Here is a 12173-nt window from a genome sequence, read left to right as displayed (position 1 = left end):
CACACAAACAAAGTTGAGATGCTCTCTCTCAGGAAACGCTTGCGAAGGAAAAAAAATATTGTGCACCATCAAAAAAATCTCATTTGTTCACCATATTTATACAGATGAAGGCTATTGGCTAAAGGGGCAAATGGGGAAAATGAAATAGCCCCCTGACATTCCTCACGCGGTAGACTGTAGGCGAATTCCCGTGTCGAGGTGACACGTAACTATGCACACAGCACTCTTGGATTTTAATTAAGTGAAACTGCACTGGAACACGACGTGCATCCAAACCCAGACCCCATCCCCCCCTCCCACGCTCCTGTCAACGGGGCAAGAATGATGCAATTTACGCAATTTTATGATTCACTGAATACAATTACAGGACCTGTCATGGTTTTGGCAATCTGCTGGATGTGATGTATGCAGTATCTGTATAGTCAGACTCAGTTGGCGTCTCTGCAACACATGGACACTCGGATATATAGTGATGCATACACTGCACATGATTAGGAGTGTGGTAAATATCATCCATGCAGGCAAATATATTCCACGAGGCCGACAAGCTGACATTGTTAATGTGTAGTTGCACACAGTTTTTGTTTTCATGATGCTGCTGACCATGTTTTTTTCTCATGTTAGCGATAGTGACGGTGATAGTTACTGATACTTAGTTACAGGTGACACATCAGGAAATGCATGGCTGTCATCCACAATTGGTCATCTGTGTGGAACCATGTAAACATTGTTATTGTATGTCATTCGTCCAGCGGCGTGTCCCTCATCTCCCCTCTGCCAAAGCCCAATGGCACGCTTTAACAAAGATTCCTGTCTCATTAAAGTGAGCTAGTGTTGGACATTTTACTCCAATGTCATAGGGCAACAGCTCCTCCGAGCCTGGCCGTCCCCATACCTGCTGAATCCCTTTTATATGTTGCTATAGAAACTGTTTGATCAGTGGCAGCATATGAGGCAGCCTTTCTACTACACACACCTTCCCCCGCACACATGGCATGTTGCTCAGTCCCACAGCAGGGGGGTGACAGGATCACATACATACAGGAGAAAGTTTCTGAGTTGGATCAAATATCTGGAGGCAGGGGTAGAGGAGGAGGAGGTGGAGGAAGGGGATGAGTGGGTTGTTTTTTTGTCTTTCCCTTTTCCCTGGCCTTCGTGTTATCTGATGTGTTAATGCACAGAGTGGGCAAAGGCAACGGCCGCAATTTCCCACCGTTAATGATCAACAGCAAGATAGACAATGAGAGAGATTTGATTTTGAAAATCACGTTTATTCATGAAAGCCAAATTACAAGATAATCACGTTGATACAAAATCCAAAAGAGATTCCCACAAAAAGGAATTCACATCTCAAAAACAATGGTAGGATTTTCAACAGCACTCTGTGTTTCTTGAACAAAGAAAACATCTATCACCTGTCAGCCTGTCCATCACCATAGCGCACCTCCACCTTGAACTCCTCTGTCACACCTACAGCACACCTCACCACTGTCTTAAAGTCCTCATACATGTCCTGCACCGCTCTAACATACTTCTCTGCCACTCCAGACTTCCTCATACAATACCACAGTTCCTCTCTGGGCACCCTGTCATAAGCTTTCTCCAGATCTACAAAAACACAATGCAGCTCCCTCTGGCCTTCTCTGTACTTCTCTATCAACATCCTCAAAGCAAATACTGCACATCTACCTTGTTCTTAAAAATGCGCACCAGCACACTTCTCCTCCATTCCTCATGCATCTTCTCACTATCTAAGATCCTGTTGAACAACCCAGTCAGAAACTCTACCGCCACCTCTCCTAGACACTTCCAAACCTCCACGGGTATATCATCAAGACCGACTGCCTTTCCACTCTTCATCCTCTTCAATGCCCTCCTCACTTCATCCTGACTAATCTTTGCTACTTCCTGGTCCACAACAGCAACCTCTTCTAGTCTTTGTTCTCTCTCATTTTCCATGTTCATCAACTCTTCAAAGTGCTCTTTCCAATAGACTTCCATCCCTGTCCTTAATCACCCTAACCTGCTGCACGTCCTTCCCATCTCTGTCTCTCTGTCTTGCCAACCGGTATAGATCAGTCTCTCCCTCCTTACTGTCCAACCTAGCATACAAGTCATCATAAGCTTCTTGTTTGGCCTTTGCTACCTCTACTTTCACCTTACGCTGCATCTCCCTGTACTCCTGTCTACTCTCCTCAGTCCTCTCAGTGTCCCACTTCTTCTTAGCTAAGAAGAGAGCGAGAGCGGGAGATCGTTGTAAGTTCTTGTTTATTCCTTGTTAAGGCAGGATGCCAAATAAAGACCGTTCTACAAGGAATATTGTGTGTGTTATCCTTGTCCACCATAAGAAACACAGGGGGTGTTACAAGTCCATAAGAGTGAGGGGAAAAGTAATACAGATATAAGGTGGTTTAACATCAGTATGGGGAGGGTTCATAAACATTTAAATTACCGTAAATAATAAAACAAATACTTGGTCGCTATATCGCGGTATTTTGTTTTTCACGAGTGGTCCTGGAACGCATTACCCGCGATAAGGGATTACTGTATACACACACACACACACACACACACACACACACACACACACACACACACACACACACACACACATTGTTCTTCAACTTCCCACCAGTATAATGTCTCAGCTCCCAGCAACATGTGGGGGAGGTATTGAGTAACAAGCTAATGGGGCGGGTAGGGGTTATAGAAAGACTTTACCTGAAATCAGTACCCTAAATTGTTGTGTGTGTGTGTGTGTGTGTGTGTGTGTGTGTGTGTGTGTGTGTGTGTGCGTGCGTGCGTGCGTGTGTGCATGTGTCTGTGTGTGTGTGTGTGTGTATGAAGATCACACAGCTAGAGCTGGATGACATATTTGCCAATGGAATTAGATATTTAAGGATTAAAAATCACTTGGCATGACCTTCCATTGGAGTACATGTGGAGCTGTGGGAATCACTCCGAACCCTTAACGTAAATGAGGATGAGACTGTTATTTTAAAGAAATTGCTTTAATTTGAATGATAAATGACAAAACGAAAGTAGAGTGTGATCAGCGTAGTAGACGTGTGGGTGTTCATTCGTGTGAGAAAACCAAGGCGCTGCGTGACAATAGTGGATGCTTTCTGGAGAGCTTTTAATTAAGGTGCGATCAGGTAACAGGGACGTAAGCAGGATGTAAAGACTGTAACGTGTAGCTACTGGCGTCTGTCTTCCCTGAGGGATGTAGGCAGGAGATACAGTATCTGAGACAGAAGAGGAGACTATTGTTAACGTATAATGAAGTTTTTTGCAGGGGAAATTTGAGACTTTCTCTGATGTGATTTTTTACCTTCAGTTTGAGGTCCTTTACAACCACGCCTTACATACACTAGTAGACTTATACAGTACGATAGTTACTCTATAATCTCTCCTCATTGTTAACATTTTATTAGTTTCCCCTGTCTTGTTATTATCTGTGTCATGTGACTGCTTCCCTTTGACTTTGCTACAATACAAATGAGACCCTTACTCACGACTTTAAGCGATGAAATAAAGTTGAAAAACTACGACTTAAGAACTCATAATGAAAGCGATATCAAAATCTCTGCATAGTGATCCTGTAATTATAAGAATTTAAGGTAAATCTGTTATTAGTCGCCTCTTACATTGATGCCAGTGCTCAATCAGTGCTCAGTCTATTCCATTTCAACTTGTCCTGTCCATCTTGGTAGGAGACACTGACAAATGTTAATGTGAAGGTCCAGGCATTGAGTAAGCCCAGTCAGACCTGCTGGAAGGAACACAGAAAATCTGCTGGTCCGACCATGAACAAGAAATCAAAATTCAAACAAAATGACAGCAAATTTTTACAAATAATGCTGAAATATATTTGTCAATTCATCTCTTGACACAAAAAGTTTTAAAAAAAACAACCCCCAAACATGATAACCCAAAGTTATGTATGGAGTCGCTACAGGACATGGGTACAGAAAGGTTTTGAGTGTTTCACAGAAAAGGTTTTGTGCTTATATGAAGGTTTCTAGCACATAGGCAACTCTGTCTGATGTAGCAAAAAATCACTGTTCATCCTACTAGAGAACAGCAGTGGTGCATATGTTCATTTTCATGAACGTAAGAGTTTACTTTATTGGCTTTAACAAGGTTTAATAACGGAAACACGGCAGGAAGTTGTTTGTGCGGTGAATTGTGTAGTGTCATGTCAGCTGCCCTGGAGGTCTGCTTCTCCATGTGACCATCTCTCCATCAGCCAGCAGGTCTGGGCCGATGCCCACGGTAAGGGCACCACCACAAACGTGTCACACCAGGAAGAGCGACACAGGCAGGAAGTGGTGGGGCTGACACATGTGAATGTAATGTGTTCTGATAGTTGCTGAGAGCTACACATGGGAGAAGGGCCACCAGTGGGAGGGAACACTGAGTTTGTTGGCCAGTTTTTAGAACAGCTGTCTGTTTGGCTTTCTGTCACTGGGATTAGAACCAGTCCCATTTCAGGGAGATAATTCAGGGCTTGATGTGATCATTTTTACCAGGATACAAGCAACTTCAGGAGCCTGGTGAAAAATGTTCAAGAAGCACAAAGTTTTAATGAGAATTAATGTATTACTATTAGCATTTATGAACAAGCATTATTCAAAAGATGAAACGAGAGGACGTTTACAGTCCAGAGTATCTGACAAACTGTTTGTCTTGATTTTGTTCTTAGAATTCTGACTTAAATTTGATTCGATTCATCGGTCAGAATGATAAAATCTCACTTATATAAAATTAATGCTGAATAAAATACTGGTTGATGTCCAAGTTATGTCAGAAGTCAACACCATATAAATCAGTACATGATCATCAACAGAATGATAATCTGACTATTAGAGTTAGCCAATGTGCATATGCAATACGGTATATCTCATATATTGTTGTTTTCAAGGAGGTTTGTGTGACCTAAAACTAGCCTCATACGTCAACGTAGGCTCCATTTAATGAACTTAATTTCAATAATTTAGTTATACAGCGACATAATACCACAGAAAAGTGAGGGTTTCTTTCACCTCCCCTTTTTGAATTACTTCTTAATCCTGATGAACCCGATATTTGAATCCACTCGATGTTGGATAGCAAAAAAAACAACAACATTTGCATAGACTATTGAGTTGATTACTTTAATTTAAGATGAATCTTAATAATCCATTCTAATTTCTATAAAAGTTTGAATATAAAGTTTGATTAAACTTTAAATATATTTCATGTTGGCGTACTCTTCTGATTGCAGTTCACTTGATAATTCACTCCTCTGCTGGGGGAGGACACCCTGCAGTGACAAGTGGGAAGGAAAACTAATACGTTTTGACAGAACAGAGGAATTGCAAGTCATTTTCATTCACGCTCAAGGAGCAGGCAGCAGCTGTTAGGACCATGTACTAAGATCTTGTGCTCGTTCCAGTGCTTCCTGACGTGATTATTTCATATAAAGAGGAAATGAGCTCATAAACCAACTTTATTTCGGGGTCCATAAAGCTACTGGCCTGTGGGACTCAGTGTGGTTAAGTTAAGGAGCAGCCACATGCACCTTGAACTGTCAGCAGCCACTCTGAAATGTGCAGTTTTGTCTCACAGCAAAATGTCACAGATGCCACAAGCATCGAGGGAGCGTGCAATTGGCATTCTGAGAGCAGGGATGTCAACCAGATCTGTTGCTCGTGCATTGAATGTTCATTTCTCCACCATAAGCCATCTCCAGAAGCGTTTCAGAGAATATGGCAGTACATCCAACCAGCCTCACAACCGTAGACCACGTGTAACCACACCAGCCCAGGACCTCCACATCCAGCAGGTTCATCTCCAACATCGTCTGAGACCAACCACTCAGACAGCTGCTGAAATAATTGGTTTGCATAACCAAACAATTTCTGCACAAACTGTCAGAAACCGTCTCGGGGAAGCTCAACTGCATGCTCGTCGTCCTCATCGGGGTCTTAACCTGACTCCAGATCGTCGCCGTAACAGACTTGAGTGGGCAAATGTTCACATTCGATTACGTCTGGCACGTTGGAGAGATGTTCTCTTTACGGATGAATCTGGGTTTACATTGTTCAGGGCAGATGGCAGACAGCGTGTGTGGCGTCGCGTGGGTGAGCGCTTTGCTGATGTCAATGTTGTGGATGGAGCAGCCGATGGTGGTGGTGGGGTTATGGTATGGGCAGGCATCTGCTATGGACAAAGAACACAGGTTCTTTTAATGGTGGCATTTTGAATGCACAGAGATACGTGATGAGATCCTGAGGCCCATTGTTGTGCCATACATCCATGAACATCACTTCATGTTTCTGCAAGACAATGCACGGCCCCATGTTGCAAGGATCTGTACACAATTCTTGGAAGCTGAAAATGTCCCAGGTCTTGCATGGCCAGCATACTCACCGGACACGTCACCCATTGAGCATGTTTGGGATGTGCTTGACCGGCGTATACGACAGCGTGTACCAGTTCCCACTAATATCCAGCAATTTCGCACAGCCATTAAAGAGGAGTGGACTAACATTCCACAGGCCACAATTGACAATCTGATAAACTCTATGCAAAGAAGATGTGTTGCACTGCATGAGGCAAATGGTGGTCACACCAGATACTGACTGGTTCTGAGTCCCCAGAACCCCCAATAAAGCAAAAAAAAAAAAGCCCTGCACATTTCAGGTTGGCCTTTTATTGTGGGCAGTATAAGGTACACCTGTGCCTTGATGTCAGATCAGCATCTTGATGTGACACACTGTGAGGTGGGATGGATTATCTCAGCAAAGCAGAAGTGCTCACTATCACACATTTAGACAGATTTGTGAACAATGTTTGAGAGAAATGGTAATATTATGTATCTGGATTGAATTATAGATCTTTAAGTCCATCTCATGAAAAATTGGAGCAAAAACAAAAGTGTTGCGTTTATATTTTTGTTGAGTATAAATATCATTTTTGAAGGTTTGAATTACTTTAAGCAAGACTTCAGGCATCATCTCCACAAGGTTTTTGAACTCAAACACTACATGTAAACTGTTATTTTCCATTTGTGATTCAATATAAAACAGTGAATCCATGATACCCTACTAGACACAAGTTCGGTACAGCAGGCAGAAGTCAATCCGCAGCTTTCTTTTCTCACATTTTCTAATTTTCTTTTCTTTAGACGCAACTGCTGAGGTTTGCTGATACGGCGAGAAAGCTGGTTTAAAGCTGTAATACAGAAGGGAGCTTTCTAGTCTTATCATCCGTGCTGTGTTGATACTCTAGGTGTTCAGCTCAGCACAAAAAAAGCCTCTGTAGTGTTATTGTTACACTAAACTGTGGCAAACTGAAGCCTGGGTGAACTGTTATCTCTTCCTAGCCACCTACACACGCCTCCACTCAGAATTACATCACGTTTCATGATTTATGAACATATTGCTCTGTAGTGCAGCCTTTGAATTCACGCTGAGAGCTCATGGGACTGATGCAGTTCAGCCAGGAGAAGGAGAACAAGAACCCTGGCCGCTGTTTTCCGATACACAGTAAATCTCCAGAGAATGAGACAGAAGTGTGCAACTCAGCAGATACCTAGATATTCTGGAAGCAGAAATTTATATGCATAGGGTATCTGTACTACAATAAAAAAACACCTGATTAAAATTTCTTTCACTTTTAATTGCCTCTTCAGTGCACTTATATGCCTAAAGGGCCTACTTTGCATTTGTTGGTGTTTTTCACACCATATGGAAGTCTTTCATATCAGTAAAGTATAGAGCATCTGGGATTCCCTGTGGAGTAAGAATTTACCAAGAAAGCTGAGGATTAAAGCAGAATAAGAGGAAAATGGAGGGGGGATGTTTTTATACCTCTCATGATGCATGATTTTTTAACCTTTAAAACATTAAAGGAATTGAGCACTTTTAATATGCAATTTCACATTTGTGTAGTTGTTTCACAAACGGGCTTAAGATTTCAAGAAGAACAAAGCCGTTCAGTCCTATAATAAATCTGTAATGTCTAGGCTCAGCTTTTCACTTCAAGCTGAATGTAAAATACATCAAATAGCTGCAAAAAACAAACAAACATTTTTCTGCTATGACAAAGCTGATAATGGTGACAATGACAGAGAGCTCAAGCTGATCAAAAGATTGAGACGATTGAAGTATACAAGAAGAAACAATCTCTTTCCCCCCCTCAGGTGGCCCTGTGATGTTTCTTTTTCACTTCAATTTTTCAAAAGCTCCAAGCAAGACTCTGACATTCAATTATTCACGAAAAGGGCCAGACTAAAGTGGGTCCATAAATCAGCTCAAAGGAATCATTTATCAACGATTCAGTGAATCCCAACCCAGTGCAATCATCTCAAAGCACAGTTTTTAAGGTTCGCTGATCTAGAAAATATAATCACAGCTTTTGGCTTGTGAGATGCAAGTTTGTTTGTTTGTTTGTATGTTTGTTTGTTGTTGCTGCAGATGGTAACTCGTATTTTTAAGCATTTTTAACAAAGAGGAAACTATAACATTGATTACCAATGTAAAGAAAAGTTAAAACAAAGTTAAAGGGACAATGGTGTCAACAGAAATGATGGGTTTGTAGGATCACATGACCTCCTCCTGAGCAGGTTCGGCCTGAATCCATGCATTTTATTCATGTTTACTACGATTACACGGCCTACACATTAGTGAAACCAGCTAAATTGTCTGAAGTATGCTTTGTGTCATGTTTCTGGTGTTACTCTTTTATTTTTTTGGAGACTGATGTGTGTCATACTGTCCTGTTTTATTTTACATTTATTCTTGGGGGTTTTTATGTTTCTTGTTGGGGGGGTTTTTGGTGATACATTGTTTTTCGTATTTATTTTTGGCTTTGTTGTACATTCTCTTTATTCTCATGTCTTTTACATTTATGTTTCTTGTTCTCTTTGTTATTTCCAGTCTCGTCTTCATGGCTTCTGTTTCTTCTCCAATGTTTGACTGCTTGGTTGTTTTTGCCTGTCTATGATTGTTTCTATTATAATTATTGTTTCTTTTTTTTTTAAATAATTATGTCCTCCTCACTGCAATGGTCTTCTCCTTCCTCTGATTGTCTCCTTTTACAATTTCCCCCTTCCTGTGATTGTCTCCTCCTACTTGTGATTGTATTCTCTTCTAGTTACCTTAGGATTTAGTGAGTACGTTTTTCTCTCTTGGTGTCTTCAGGCAGTCCAGCAGCTTCTCCTTATGTTCTCCTACCATTATTTGTGGTTTTTGATTTGGATTACTTTTGCAGTACTTATATGCAATTTCCTCCGGGATTAATAAAGTATCTATCTATCTATCTATCTATCTATCCTTCTGCTTTTTGCCATGGTCCTCTTTATATGTTTTTTTTTATATTATAAAATCTATGAACTGCACCTCTTAGTTGTTTTTTGCAACTGGGTCCTTACACTTCTGAACGGAACAAACCATAATAACTAAATTACCCATTACTCGGCTTTTCAGAAACATTTCCATAATAGTTTGAAAAATGTTAAATTAATGGTATTATTCTGAAGTCATTTTCCAGTCTCTAGACATTGATTGGTTTCACCTCCATCTGCTGGCTGCCACTTGGCCGTGTTCCTCTTTAGAGATGAGCTGTGCTGTAATTATTCCAGCAGAAGGCCGTGTGCTCACCTTTGTCGTTTTAGGGTCTCTTCTTTTGTTTGCTTGTTTGCTTGATTGTAAAGAGCCATTTCAAGTTGTCACTAGATTCTGATCACATTTTTTGTGAGACAAAGCTTTATTTTGTATCACTTCATCAGATTATTATTGATTGATTGATTGATTGATTGGAGGCATTTGACAAATAAAAAGTCATCCAAATATTGCTTTGTCCCAGTCGTAAAAGAAAAACAATAAGCCAGTCAAAATGAAAATACTTAATACTTAAAAATAAGTAATAAAATAAAATAAAAATAAAATAATGAATTTACTAAAAACTATGGACAAATCAAAATTTCCCACGACAAATATTTGAGGGGGTTGATATGTGTTGGGAAACAGAGAGGGGTAGCAGATGACATGTGACTGTGGAAGTCAAGTCTATATTTAAATTGATCCAGATCAACTATTATGGAGAGTCTTTCGGATATAACAGTCTATGATTTTTCCATGATCAAAACAGAATAGTGTGCACACCGTGATTTCTTGTTTTGGAGGCAGCCAGTCCTGAAACATCCTGCAACCTTCAGTGCTGCAGCATTGGAAGTTTGTTCTTTCGAAGAGCAAATTTCATGCCTTCGCTTCGACACACAGTGTGGTTCTCACCAGAGCAGCTCCAGTCACAAGAGCTCAGTGGTCTTCAGCCCTGACTTCATGTGTTTGTTTCTTCTCAGTATGTGGTTGTTTATTCCAAAAAGAATGAAAGATTGATTTGAGAACAGGCTGCAGGCAACATGACAAAAGATGTAGGAAATCCTGTAACAGAGATCACAAGAATATATAGAGATATTTTACAAATAGTGATATATATATATATATATATATATATATATATATATATACATATATATATTTATTAAAATTTTTTTTCAAACAACGGTTTGAAAAAAAAGTAGGTTTTGATGAAATGCGACTTCTAGCTACAGTCTGACAGGGTGTGGTCTCCTCACAATTTAATTTGACAACCTTTTTATAAGCATCAAATAACTGCTGCTATTAATTTCCAGTTTTTTCTGCTTTTTTTTTTTCCAAAACTTTTTTTGACACTTCTGAACTTTTTTTATTCTCTTATTATTCCTTGCAGGTTTTCCAGTAGTGGAGATATTGATCATGCTGATTTTGTCGGTTTTACTTGCTAGGCTACAGGTTAAATGACCCCTTTCTGTCAAAATTAAGGGTCTAATGATAAAATGTGTTGCTTCAGTCTTTGAAGCACCTTGCAATTTATTTGTGGTATTATATTAGACTTTATAGTTAAAGTAGACTTGAGTTACAAATTTGGAAACATAAGTTCCATTTTTGTGACGTTGATCTAAACTCGTACTGATAAAGGCAAGAAAAGTGTTGAAAACTACTCAGCAAGAAAAAGATAGACTCTTCTAGACACTTTTCCCCTCATGCTGAAATGTTCTTTATCTGTTCCTTGTTGTCATTCGATCAGCTAACACTACATTCTTGTGTCACACAGTGGAGAATTTGCACTTGTTCTGGTTTAACTGGCTTGTTGCCTTCTGTGAAATGTTTGCTGACTCTACAGTACCCCAGCTTGAAATATTATGGTGCATAGCACAAAACCAAACAGCTTTGTTCAGAGTATAATAAATAACATCTCTTTTGGCAAAGTTTATCCTCAAAGATATTTGCCTGCAGCACCAGGATCCAAAAGAACAGAGAATCCCACTTTGGGCACAATCAAAGCAAAACTGTAACTGAAAGCATAATGGGATATTTCTGCCAAAGGCCTCTGTGCTCAGTTTCTAAGCCTGGAAATAAACAACAGCAGTTCTAATTTTATCTCTCCCCTCATATCTGCCCTTGAGCCTTCATCATGTTGAAAAAAATCTCAGCATATGTGCTGGTGTGGCTTTTATTTATGTGGCTATGAGCAAAGGCAAAAACTAGAAGTGTTTCGTTCTAAAATCAGAAACAACCTGCTTTGTCAATGACTTTGTAAGTTTTTTTTTATAATGCTCGTTTATATTGCTCTTTGCAGTTTGGTAGGGTTATACATCCTAAAATGTGAATTCAAACTGTGCTTTATTCATTCATCCTCTTCACCTGTTATCACTTCTGCATCACCTTTCATACAGGCGCATTTCGCTGAAAAATGTTTAATTTCCACATAAAATTGGTTTCACGTCATGTTTTTGGACACACTAAAAGAAATCAAGAGACTACACCACTCCAAGAACCATCCTGCAATGCTATGGCATCACTGAGTACTGTTACGAGCAGTTAATGAAATGTTCTGGTCGCTTCCAGTCCTTACCATTGCGTCATGAAACATCGCATCTGTTACCTCATAAAACTGACAGCTAGAGTTGATTACATGAGTCACAGCAGTAATAAATGTGATGTAATAAAGATAATTGAGGTAACAATTGCTGAAACATCTTCAAGAAACTTTCTTAAAGTCCAATGGATTAACTTAAACAATTTTGAATACAGTTGACATCAAAAATTTGGAAATATGTTTAAACAGAAATAAACTTATGTGAT

This window comes from Antennarius striatus, chromosome 22 (genome assembly GCF_040054535.1).
Source record: "Antennarius striatus isolate MH-2024 chromosome 22, ASM4005453v1, whole genome shotgun sequence".
Taxonomy (NCBI): Eukaryota; Metazoa; Chordata; class Actinopteri; order Lophiiformes; family Antennariidae; genus Antennarius; species Antennarius striatus.
Note: the sequence above shows the minus strand (reverse complement) of the source record.